The 11,308-nt window shown below is 43.2% G+C and overlaps 1 pseudogene; it reads left to right on the top strand.

Moving 5' to 3' along the window:
- The first annotated feature begins 8,912 nt into the window (after nt 1-8,912).
- Nucleotides 8,913-9,495, top strand: LOC129495844 (rRNA-processing protein FCF1 homolog; annotated as a pseudogene).
- The last annotated feature ends 1,813 nt before the right edge of the window (nt 9,496-11,308 follow it).

Raw genomic sequence — 11,308 nt, 5'->3', positions numbered from 1 at the left:
TGTTTATGAGAAGATTAATCTTTGTCTTGGGAAGTAAAGAAAATAAAGATTACAAGCATCGATGATTTAATTATGTCTTTTATTCTTGTCATATTACTTTCTGCATACCATAGCCTACTAGATAGTACACTTCTTTTTTTATATAAATTTATTTTTTATTGGTGTTTAATTTGCCAACATATAGAATAACACCCAGTGCTCATCCCATCAAGTGCCCCTCTCGGTGCCTGTCACCAAGTCACCCCCCCCCCCACCTGCCCTTCCACCACCACCCCAGTTCGTTTCCCGGAGTTAGGAGTCTCTCATGTTCTGTCTCCCTTTCTGATATTTCCCACTCATTTTTCCTCCTTTCCCCTTTATTCCCTTTCACTATTTTTTATATTCCCCAAATGAATGAGACCATATAATGTTTGTCCTCTGATTGACTTATGAAGGGTATTATGCTGAGTGAAATAAGATAGTACACTTCTTTGTTCCTACCTATCCACCATGGATGTGGCTTACAGGTTATCTTCCTGAAGCCCATCCCTAAGCATAATACTCCAACCCCAAGTACTAACCAATCTTTACTATCTCCCATTATAGTGGTAAAGTCCATGGTTCTTAACCTAGCATTCAAAACCTTCTATAATCTGGACCAAACTGTCCACGCTTGCTACTGCCTCTGCCCTACACAGAGGGAAGTGTTTCTCACCTTCCATTCACCAGATAAACTGCCCAGATTCTTTTTTTTAATTTTTATTTATTTATGATAGTCAGAGAGAGAGAGAGAGAGAGAGAGAGAGAGAGAGAGAGAGGCAGAGACACAGGCAGAGGGAGAAGCAGGCTCCATGCACCGGGAGCCTGACGTGGGATTCGATCCCGGGTCTCCAGGATCGTGCCCTGGGCCAAAAGCAGGTGCTCAACCGCTGCGCCACCCAGGGATCCCTGCCCAGATTCTTATTCCTAAGCCTCTACTTACTTTATTTTCTCCCTGCATGTTCCCTGTGTGCTTCCTCCCCAACACACACACACACACACACACACACACACACACACGCACAGTTTTTTTTCTAACCTATCCCTCCTTCAAGACCAGGCATAAGGTTGACATCCCCTTTCACCTTCTCTTAGCCTGGAAGTGATCTTTCTCTTTTGCCTATAGAAAGACCACAGGCTCTGGAGTCCTGGCTCCACCACCAAATGGGTGAGGAACCTTGGGGAATGATGCAACTTCAATTTCCCCATCTGTAAAATGAGAGGTAATTGTCTTAGACTATGGAGTTGTCAGGATGAAAATGAAATAATGGATGCTAAGTGTCAAATACTGAATTCTTAATTCATACCCACCCTTCTCTTTTAAAATGTGGGACTCCTAAATGAATATGGTATTCTAGGGGCAAAGTTGCATAGGAGATCAAATGGCCCTTGTTTCCTTCCTCCTGGATGCTATTTCTATTAGTGGAAGTAAAGATCCCAGTGGCTTCATACTGAGATGACAACAACCCACAGCCCTTAAGTCCTTTGCACATATGCTGTCTAAGCCATAGTTTCTCTAGTTCTACTTGCTCTCTTGATTTTGTTGAAACTGACTAACTCGCTGCCATGTTCATTTTGTACATGGAGCTCCCTCATGTGCCTGTCCATCATACTTGAGTACAAAGAAGGCTGCCCACTGATTCAGAGGGTTCATTCCCAGGGGGTAAAAGTGCTGTCTTGTCTGGGTGTGATAGAAGTTCTTTGCCATCTCTCTGTTCTGCAATCCCTAGATGTCCCCCATCTCTCTGCCCACATAACTGCTATCTGCTTGGAGCTCTGACCCCTGGAGATATGGGTGTTAGTTGAAACACTGGGTCTTCAGTTTGCTCTTCAGATGCAGAGTTTTGAATTTATATGGAAAGAACAACAGAAGGAATATAGCTCAACCTTCTCATTTTATACATGAGGAAACTGACGTCAGTCAAGTGCATGGTCCACGTGGTAGATTTTTGAATCCAGATGAGCGATCTCACTAGGTCAAGATAACACAGAAGTTTATTCACAAGTTATAAGACTCTCTGTGTTGTCCATCAGTGTATATCCAAGCACCAAGTTTGGCACTAACAGGCAATCTGGAAACATTTTCTGAATAAATGAATAAATATTGAAGTACCAACTCTGATCACCTGGAGTGCTGGACTCTCACAGGCTTCGCAGAAAAGTATGCTGTGACCTCTTACTGATGTCTATATGATGCAGCAGGGGAGAGGGGCAAGATCCCTGCATCACACTCTGCAGCTTCTCATAGGTAACAGGAGACTCAGGGAGCCACCAACATCCTAGCAAGAATTAGTTTACAAGCCATAAAGAGTTCATTTATATTCCAAGGGTCTGAGAGAAAAGCACATAGAACAGGTACCCTGAAATTATTGGCCAAGGAAAAGACTCAGGTTTGGGGACCAGCAATAATGGTGAGAGTCCACATTACACTAAGCACCAGAAGTACCACACATCACAACTTCCTTGCAGTTATCTGCAAAGAACAGCTGATAGTCTAATGAACATTTTCTGTAACTTACCAGGTTCAAAATCCTCAGCTAAAGAAGTATCAACCAGCAAGTAAAAGCCAGTTAAACTTTTGCAGGTGAAATTATTTCCTGGGCTGTCATAACAAATTATTACAAACTGTTTAATACATCATAAATTTATTCTCTCAGATTTCTGGAGGCTAGAAGTCCAAAGTCAAGGTATCAGCAAAGCAAAGCTCACTCTGAAGGCTCTAGGGGAAGACCTTTCCTCATCCCGTCTAGCTTTCTGTAGACCAAGTATTCATTAGCCAATGGCAGCATCACCATAATGCTTTCTTCCCATTCACACACCTTTCTTCCCTCTGTATCTGGGTCCTTTCTCTTTTTGTTGTTGTTGTACGAATACAACAATCATGTGGATTAGAGCCCACCCTAATTCAGGATGACCTCAACTTAATAACATCTGCAAAGACCCCGTCTCCAAATAAGGTCATGTTCACAGGTTCTGGGGCTGGGTCTTCAATATATCTTTCTGGAAGACTCACTTCAATCCGTAATACCAGGCCTCTTGGTCCCAGGACAACTTGGAAGACAATGAGAGGGATCCTGGCAGAAGTGTCTCAAGAGAACTCAACTTGTGTGTGTTTTCTCCAGAGGAAGGTCCTTCCCAATGGGATGTAGGATATCACAGCTCTTCCCTAGAACTGAAGTCACCATGATCAGACAGGGGTAGCCCTGATCCCAAAGCTTTCTCCCCTATAACCATAGAATTATAGTGACTATAGAATTAAACTGTAAGGAAAATGGTTCATTCTCCTTATGAACCTCACTGGCACAGGAGTCACGGGTCTGGCCTGAATCCTAGATCTGCAGTTCTCAAGCTGTGAAATCTTGGACAAGTGACTGAACATCTCTGAGCCTCAGCTTCCTCATCTGAAAAGGGGGACCTCATCATGTTATTACGAGGATTAACTGGGAAGGTGCATTTCAGTTGTTCAGCAGAGTCTGGACTAAAGTACATGAGTCTATTACTCCTAATGGCATCAGGTTGAGGCCCCAGGCCCAATGGTCTACTTCTTCATCAACAAATCAAGAGAGCCCAGAAATGCAGAAGCCCTCTGAGGTGATGTGTCCAACTTCATCCCCACCATTAGAGAAAAAAAGGAAGACAAATAAAACGGCCATTTGAACTTATATCCTCTGCATTAATTTTCACAGTTAACTGCTGAACTGAATAAATTATTTTCTTTTCTTAAGGACCTTTATAAATTCCACCATTAATAAAATCAGACATTCAATTAGCAGGAAACTCTGATTGGTAACTGATCGCTTCCTCGATGCCTTTCTCTCCCCTCTCTGTGCAGATGCCTGGCTTGTCCTGGGCTTGGCTCCGCTGACATTCCCTTCCCCATTCTCCCCTCTTCTTCCCCTATGTCTGTCAGAGCCCCAACAAAAGCCAGAGAAGAACATGGGCTGATTCCATTAACCTCTGTCATTGCTTAACTCTCTCTCTTAATTAACATGAGTTAATATGATTAATCAAAATAATGAGACAAACCTATTAAATTAGGGGGGGTTAAATGACAGAACTTGGCAGGGGAAGTAAAAGAGGAAGTATCAGAAGGGCCAGGTGAGGGGGGGCGGTGGTGAGTCCAGAGGTGAGGAGGCAGGGAGCCAGGGGCCGGCCCAGTCCTGCCCAATCTAGCCTGGGGCTAGGGGGAGAGGAAGATGGAAGATGTGGGCAGTGGCTTCTGGGGACATGTTCAATGTTTGTGCCCATCTCAGCTCATTATTACCAGTGCCCATATTTTCTGGGGCCTTTCCGGGTCCTTCATGGCCATCTCCAGCATCTTGATTTCTGGTATCCCTACTGGGGTGTTAACTCCACCTGATATCTATAACCTCTCCCTGCAGAGGCCAGGATGACCTGCAGAATGACTGACATCCCAGCTCTGAGCTTCACAGGGCATGAGTTTGAGTAAAGTCCCTTTCCTTCTCTGAGGCCCAGGGAACCCATCCATCAGGATGGGAGTAATACTCCTGAGCTAGATTAACTGCTGTAAGAATGCAGAAGAAGGCTGTGTGAAAATACCTGGTGTGCCAGGTCCAGAGCAGGCCTCCAGAGAAAGTTCTTTCCTTCCTCCTTCCCCTGGTAAGTCTATGATAACACCTTGGGATTCTACAGTGCTTTGTAATTCTTAAATATCTCCATTTATATTGTTCTAAGAAAAACCTAGGAGATAAGCAAGACAGGTATGATTTTACAGATCAGTGAAGTTTTGCCAGCAAGACTGAGCACCTCCTGGTGTCAATACCTATACAAGGCCACTCAAAGCCAACAAGGTGAAGTGACTTCTCTGGGCTTCTTCTAGAGCCAGGTCACCTAACCTATAGGCCAATGGGATTGCCATTGCCCCTCATGCAAGTGACCAGGAGCACCCACATTGCCTCCAGGAGCTCCTTTTCCTCCTTGTGATCTCTGAGCTATCCTAGAGTCTCCCACAGGCCTTTGTGTCTGTGGTCACCAGCTGCTGGGTTGCTCAGCATAGAGTTTATTCAAAGAGAACAGTGGCTCTCCAAAACAGGACATCTGACATCTGACAGATGGCTTGGGCTTATTATTAGAATTTCTCATTCCAGTGAAACTGTGCCCCTGAAGCCTCTTCTGTGCTCCCTTCAGTGGCCCACATCCCTAGACCTCTGTAGACATGCCACTCAGCAAAGTCCTTATGAAAAACCCAGAGAGAGATCCTCATTTGGGGCATGAGACACCCCTAAGGTCCCTGTGGAATGTTATTTTCTCCCTTTCTCTGGAAGTATACTTTATGGGTCTCACCAAGATCTGTAGGTATCTTCCCAGAGATGGACTGAATATTTGCAACAAAGGAGAAAATACAGTGTTGAAAAATCCCCTGCTCAAAGTCCTGCTTTCTGTAGGATTCATGTTTACTACTTTTTATATTTCTTTTTTTTTTATATAAATTAATTTTTATTGGTGTTCAATTTACCAACATACAGTATAACACCCAGTGCTCATCCCGTCAAGTGTACCCCTCAGTGCCCGTCACCCATTCACCCCCACCCCCCACCCTCCTCCCCCTCCACCACCCCCAGTTCATTTCCCAGAGTTAGGAGTCTCTATGTTCTGTCTCCCTTTCTGATATTTCTCACACATTTCTTCTCCCTTCCCTTATATTCCCTTTCGCTATTATTCATATTCCCCAAATGAATGAGAACATACACTGTTTGTCCTTCTCCGGTTACTGTGGCCAAGTTAAAAAAGGGTGTTGCCTGAGTTCTTCTCTGGGATTTTGATGGAATCTTGTCTCACATTTAGATCTTTCATCTATTTTGAGTTTATCTTTGTGTATGGTGCAAGAGAGTGGTCCAGTTTCATTCTTCTGCATGTGGATGTCCAATTTTCCCAGCACCATTTATTGAAGAGACTGTCTTTCTTCTAGTGGATCGTCTTTCCTCCTTTATCGTATATTAGTTGAGCATAAAGTTCAGGGTCCACTTCTGGGTTCTCTGTTCTGTTCCATTGATCTATATGTCTGTTTTTGTGCCAGTACCACACTGTCTTGATGAACACAGCTTTGTAGTACAACCTGAAATCTGGCATTGTGATGCCCCCAGATATGGTTTTCTTTTTTTAAAATTCCCCTGGCTGTTTGGGGTCTTTTCTGATTCCACACAAATCTTAAAATAATTTGTTCTAAGTCTCTGAAGAAAGTCCATGGTATTTTGATAGGGATTGCATTATACGTGTAAATTGCCCTGGGTAACATTGACATTTTCACAATATTAATTCTGCCAATCCATGAGCATGGAATATTTTTCCAACTCTTTGTGTCTTCCTCAATTTCTTTCAGAAGTGTTCTGTAGTTTTTAGGGTATATTTTGAGAACCATTTGAATGGTAAATGGTTCTCCAACCTTTTATTTTCAGGTTGTAGGTGTCCTTCTGTCTAAAATGAGTCTCTTGTAGACAGCAAATAGATGGGTCCTGTTTTTTTATCCAGTCTGAAACTCTGCGCCTTTTGATGGGGTCATTAAGCCCATTCATGTTCAGAGTTACTTGAACTTCTTCTTAAAGGGGAGTTTTAAGAGTCCCCCTTAAAATTTCTTGCAGAGCTGGTTTGGAGGTCACATATTCTTTCAGTTCCTGCCTGTCTTGGAAGCTCTTTATCTCTCCTTCCATTTTGAATGAGAGCCTTGCTGGATAAAGTATTCTTGGTTGCATGTTCTTCTCATTTAGGACCCTGAATATATCCTGCCAGCCCTTTCTGGCCTGCCAGGTCTCTGTGGAGAGGTCTGCTGTTACCCTAATATTCCTCCCCATGAAAGTCAGGGACTTCTTGTCTCTTGCTGCTTTAAGGATCTTCTCTTTATCTTTGGAATTTGCAAGCTTCACTATTAGATGTCGAGGTGTTGAACGGTTTTTATTGATTTTAGGGGGGGATCTCTCTATTTCCTGGATCTGAATGCCTGTTTCCCTTCCCAGATTGGGAAAGTTTTCAGCTAGGATTTGTTCAAATACATATTCTGGCCCTCTGTCCCTTTCGGCGCCCTCGGGAACCCCAATTAAACGTAGGTTTTTCTTCCTTAGAGTGTCATTTATTTGCCTTAATCTGTCTTCATGGTTCTTTAATTGTTTATCTCTTTTTTCCTCAGTTTCCCTCTTTGCCATTAACTTGTCTTCTATGTCACTCACTCGTTCTTCCACCTCGTTAACCCTCGTCGTTAGGACTTCTAGTTTGGATTGCATCTCATTCAATTGATTTTTAATTTCTGCCTGATTGGATCTAAATTCTGCAGTCATGAAGTCTCGTGAGGCCTTAATGCTTTTTATATTTCTATAAAAGAATAGATAAAGAACTGCCCCTCCACATCCCAAATGAGGTAAGAGCCATGGTCAGATGTTCCTATAAGCTCCCAACTCTGCCTTGAAAACATACACTCTCTCTCTCTCTCTCTCTCTCTCTCTCTCTCTCTCTCACACACACACACACACACACACACACACACAGACACACACACACACAAAGATCAGAACAACCATGCCTCCCCACCTCCCAGGCCTGACACATTTTAGCCTCTATTCTTGAAGGACGCAGTGGCTGTGCCTCATCTAACTCAGCACTCAGTAAGCCAGCCTAGTTCTGGGTCCAGGAGGGTTCAGACATGTGAATGACCCACCTTCAGATTCAGAGCTACAAATAGTAATTCTGAAGCAGCAGCAGTTGGCATTGCACTTCCTGGGGAATAAAAGGCAAGTAGCTATTATAGATGCAAGTGTCCCTCCAAATTTTGTAAGTTGAAACCCTAACCTTCAACGTTACTGTGATTATTTAGGGAGAACCTGTAGAGAGGGATTTCAGGTTAAGTGAAGTCATAAGGGTGAGGCCCTGATGCCATGGGATTGGTGCCCTTATAAGCAGAGGAAGAGATACCAGAGTGTTCTCTCTCACTGGCCATGCACAGAAGAAAGGCCATGTGAGGACACAGTAAGAAGGGGCCCATCTACAAGCCAGCAAGAGAAGTCTCACCAGAAACCAAACCTGATGGCACCATGGGGCACCTGGATGGCTCAGTCGGTTAAGCAACCAACTCTTGATTTTGGCTCAGATCATGATCTAAGGGTTGTAAGATCAAGCCCCATGTCAGGCTCTGCACTAAGCGTGAAGATTGCTTAAGATTCTCTCTCTCAAAAAAAAAGATTCTCTCTCTCCCTCTCCTGTGCCCCCCCACCTTACATATGTGTGTGTTTGCTCAGGCACTCTCTCTCTCTAAAAAAACAAAAAACAAAAAACAAAACAAAAAAAAAACAAGTTGCAAAAGGCACATGAGAAAATGCTCCGCATCACTGGCCATCAGGAAAATACAAATAAAAACCACAATGAGATACCACCTCACACAAGTGAGAATGGTGAAAATGAACAAGACAGGAAACAACAAACGTTGGAGAGGATGTGGAGAAGAGGGAACCCTCTTGCACTGTTGGTGGGAATGTGAACTGGTGCAGCCACTCTGGAAAACTGTGTGGAGATTCCTCAAAGAGTTAAAAATAGACCTGCCCTACGACCCAGCAATTGCACTGCTGGGGATTTACCCCAAAGATACAGATGCTGTGAAATGCCGGGACACCTGCACCCCGATGTTTCTAGCAGCCATGTCCACAATAGCCAAACTGTGGAAGGAGCCTCGGTGCCCATCGAAAGATGAATGGATAAAGAAGCTGTGGTCTATGTATACAATGGAATATTCCTCAGCCATTAGAAATGACAAATACCCACCATTTGCTTCAACGTGGATGGAACTGGAGGGTATTTTGCTGAGTGAAATAAGTCAATCGAGAAGGACAAACATTAAATGATCTCGTTCATTCGGGGAATATAAAAAATATAGTGAAAGGGATTCCGGAAGAAACAAGAGTGCGGCGTGAACATGGGAAAGCAAAAGAAAGCAAGAAAGTATGCGACCATGAAGCGAATGCTTAGTCTCCAAGATCAGAGGCTTAAAGAGAAGGATAGATTAAAACCTAAAAAGAAAGAAAAGAAAGATCCCAGTGCACTCAAGGAAAGAGAAGTTCCCCAACATCCTTCCTGCTTATTCTTCCAATATAACACACAGCTGGGCCACCTTACCACATCCTGGTTGATACCAACTTTATCAACATTTCCATTAAAGCCAAACTTGACTTAGTACAGTCAATGATGGACTGTCTGTATGCCAAGTGTATGCCTTGTATAACTGACTGTGTAATGGCTGAAATTGAGAAACTGGGGCAAAATCGAGTGGCTCTAAGGATTGCCAAGGATCCAAGATTTGAACGATTGCCACGCACACACAAAGGAACCTATGCAGATGACTGCTTAGTACAGAGAGTAACTCAGCACAAGTGTTACATTGTGGATCCGGAAGATCCCTGGAGTTCCCATCATGTACATTTCTAACCATAGGTACAACATTGAGCAATGCCAGATGATTATGGAGCCCCTTGGTTCTAATTCTTAAAAGATAGAGTTTTTCTACCGTCTTATACCAACTTTTTCTGTTGCCAGTTCATATTAGCAATATGCTATAGTATGACTTATTCTTCTTACCCATTTGCTCTGTTACGAGCTGAGTATGGTTAAATATACTAATTTTTTGATGTTTTGAAAACAGTATTTTGTATCATTTTAAGTATTGTTGCATCTTTCTATAATCAGATGATTACTTGTAAAAAATAGTGAAAGGGAATAAAGGGGAAAGGAGAGAAATGATGGGAAATATCAGTGAGAAATGAGTGGGAAATATCAAACAGAGCATGAGAGACTCCTAACTCTGGGAAACGAACAAGGGGTGGTGGAAAGGGAGGTGGGTGGGGGGTTGGGGTGACTGGTGATGGGCACTGAGGGGGGCACTTGACGGGATGAGCACTGGGTGATATGCTCTATGTTGGCAAATTGAACTCCAGCAAAAAAACAAACAAACAAACAAACAAACTAGCCTGATAGTACCTGGACTTCTATCCCCAGAACTGTGAGAAAAACATTTCTGTTGTCTAAGCTACCTGGTCAGTGGTATTTTGTCCTGGCAGCCTTAGCAAACTAATATAGTGGGTGAGACACTGGAACTGGGTTCTGTCTCCTGGTATTCCATGATAACATTTCACTATGGGTAAGAATAATAGCAATAACACATTTAAAATAATAATAACAAATACACGATCTCATGCAGGGACCATTGACAAGCCTTAAGATAATCACCAAGTTTCTATACTCTGATATGTGTTTCAGCCCTCCTCAGCCCTCCACCCACAGAGTCCACCACCTCCCCTTCACAGAGTCAAAGGAGAGCCTCTCTGTAATATACTTTCCCACCATATCTCAAGTGCCCAGTGCCACACCTGGCACAAAGGATGGACTTAATATATATTAGTTCAGTACGTGAAGATGCTGGGTGCTGCCTCCCAAATGGGCTCAGTCCTCATGGTTCGAAGACAGGAAATTACACAAAAGACACAAAAATCCTCCATGAAGAATCTAGACACTTCTAAAACCCTAGTGCAACACAGTGATGTGTTAGTAAACCCCTAGCTAAGTCCTGTGGTGTGTGTGTGTGTGTGTGTGTGTGTGTGTGCCCTCTCTGGTCTTCCTTTGCCCCAGAGCATTTACTATGTGTTCTATGATAGTAAATGCTTTCCAAACACTAGTGCCTGGAACTATGGATAGTTTCCTCAGTCAGATTCCCAAGCTTGGATCTCTGGATGCTAAGGATTCCATAGACATACCCATAGAGCTTCTACAAATTTCATTGAGATTGCCTTCATTGTCATGAAGAAGTCATTTCCATGCTTCTACTATAATCCCCTTGCTGCCTTCCATGATACAGTCTGGAAAGCCAGGCATACATTCCCCAGTCTCTCTAGTAGTTAGAGGTGGTGATGTGATCAAGTTTTGGCTACGGAAATGATGACCTGCTAGAAAAATCTTAGAAAAACTAGCTTTCTTAAGCAGAGATAGGTGGGTATGGAGCCGCCTCCTCCCACTCATTTTTGATGTGAATGACCACACAATGTGTGGAGCCACCGTAGCAGTTTTATGACCTTGAGGTAATATATTTCAGGCTAAAAAGCTAACACTCCTGGATGGATGATAAAGATAGAAGAACCTGGATCCTCTATGTTATTTTGACATTGCAGAACCATCTGTCTACCACTGGTCTTCTTAGTAAGTAAGCAGTAAATGCCTGACATTTAAGCCACTCCTGCCTAGGTGTTCAATTACCTGCAGCTGAAGCATTTCTAACAGACACAAATCCTTGAATTTGTATTTA

This window comes from Nyctereutes procyonoides, unplaced genomic scaffold (assembly GCF_905146905.1).
Source record: "Nyctereutes procyonoides isolate TBG_1078 unplaced genomic scaffold, NYPRO_anot_genome, whole genome shotgun sequence".
Lineage (NCBI taxonomy): Eukaryota > Metazoa > Chordata > Mammalia > Carnivora > Canidae > Nyctereutes > Nyctereutes procyonoides.
This window is presented reverse-complemented; position numbering and strand designations above follow the sequence as displayed.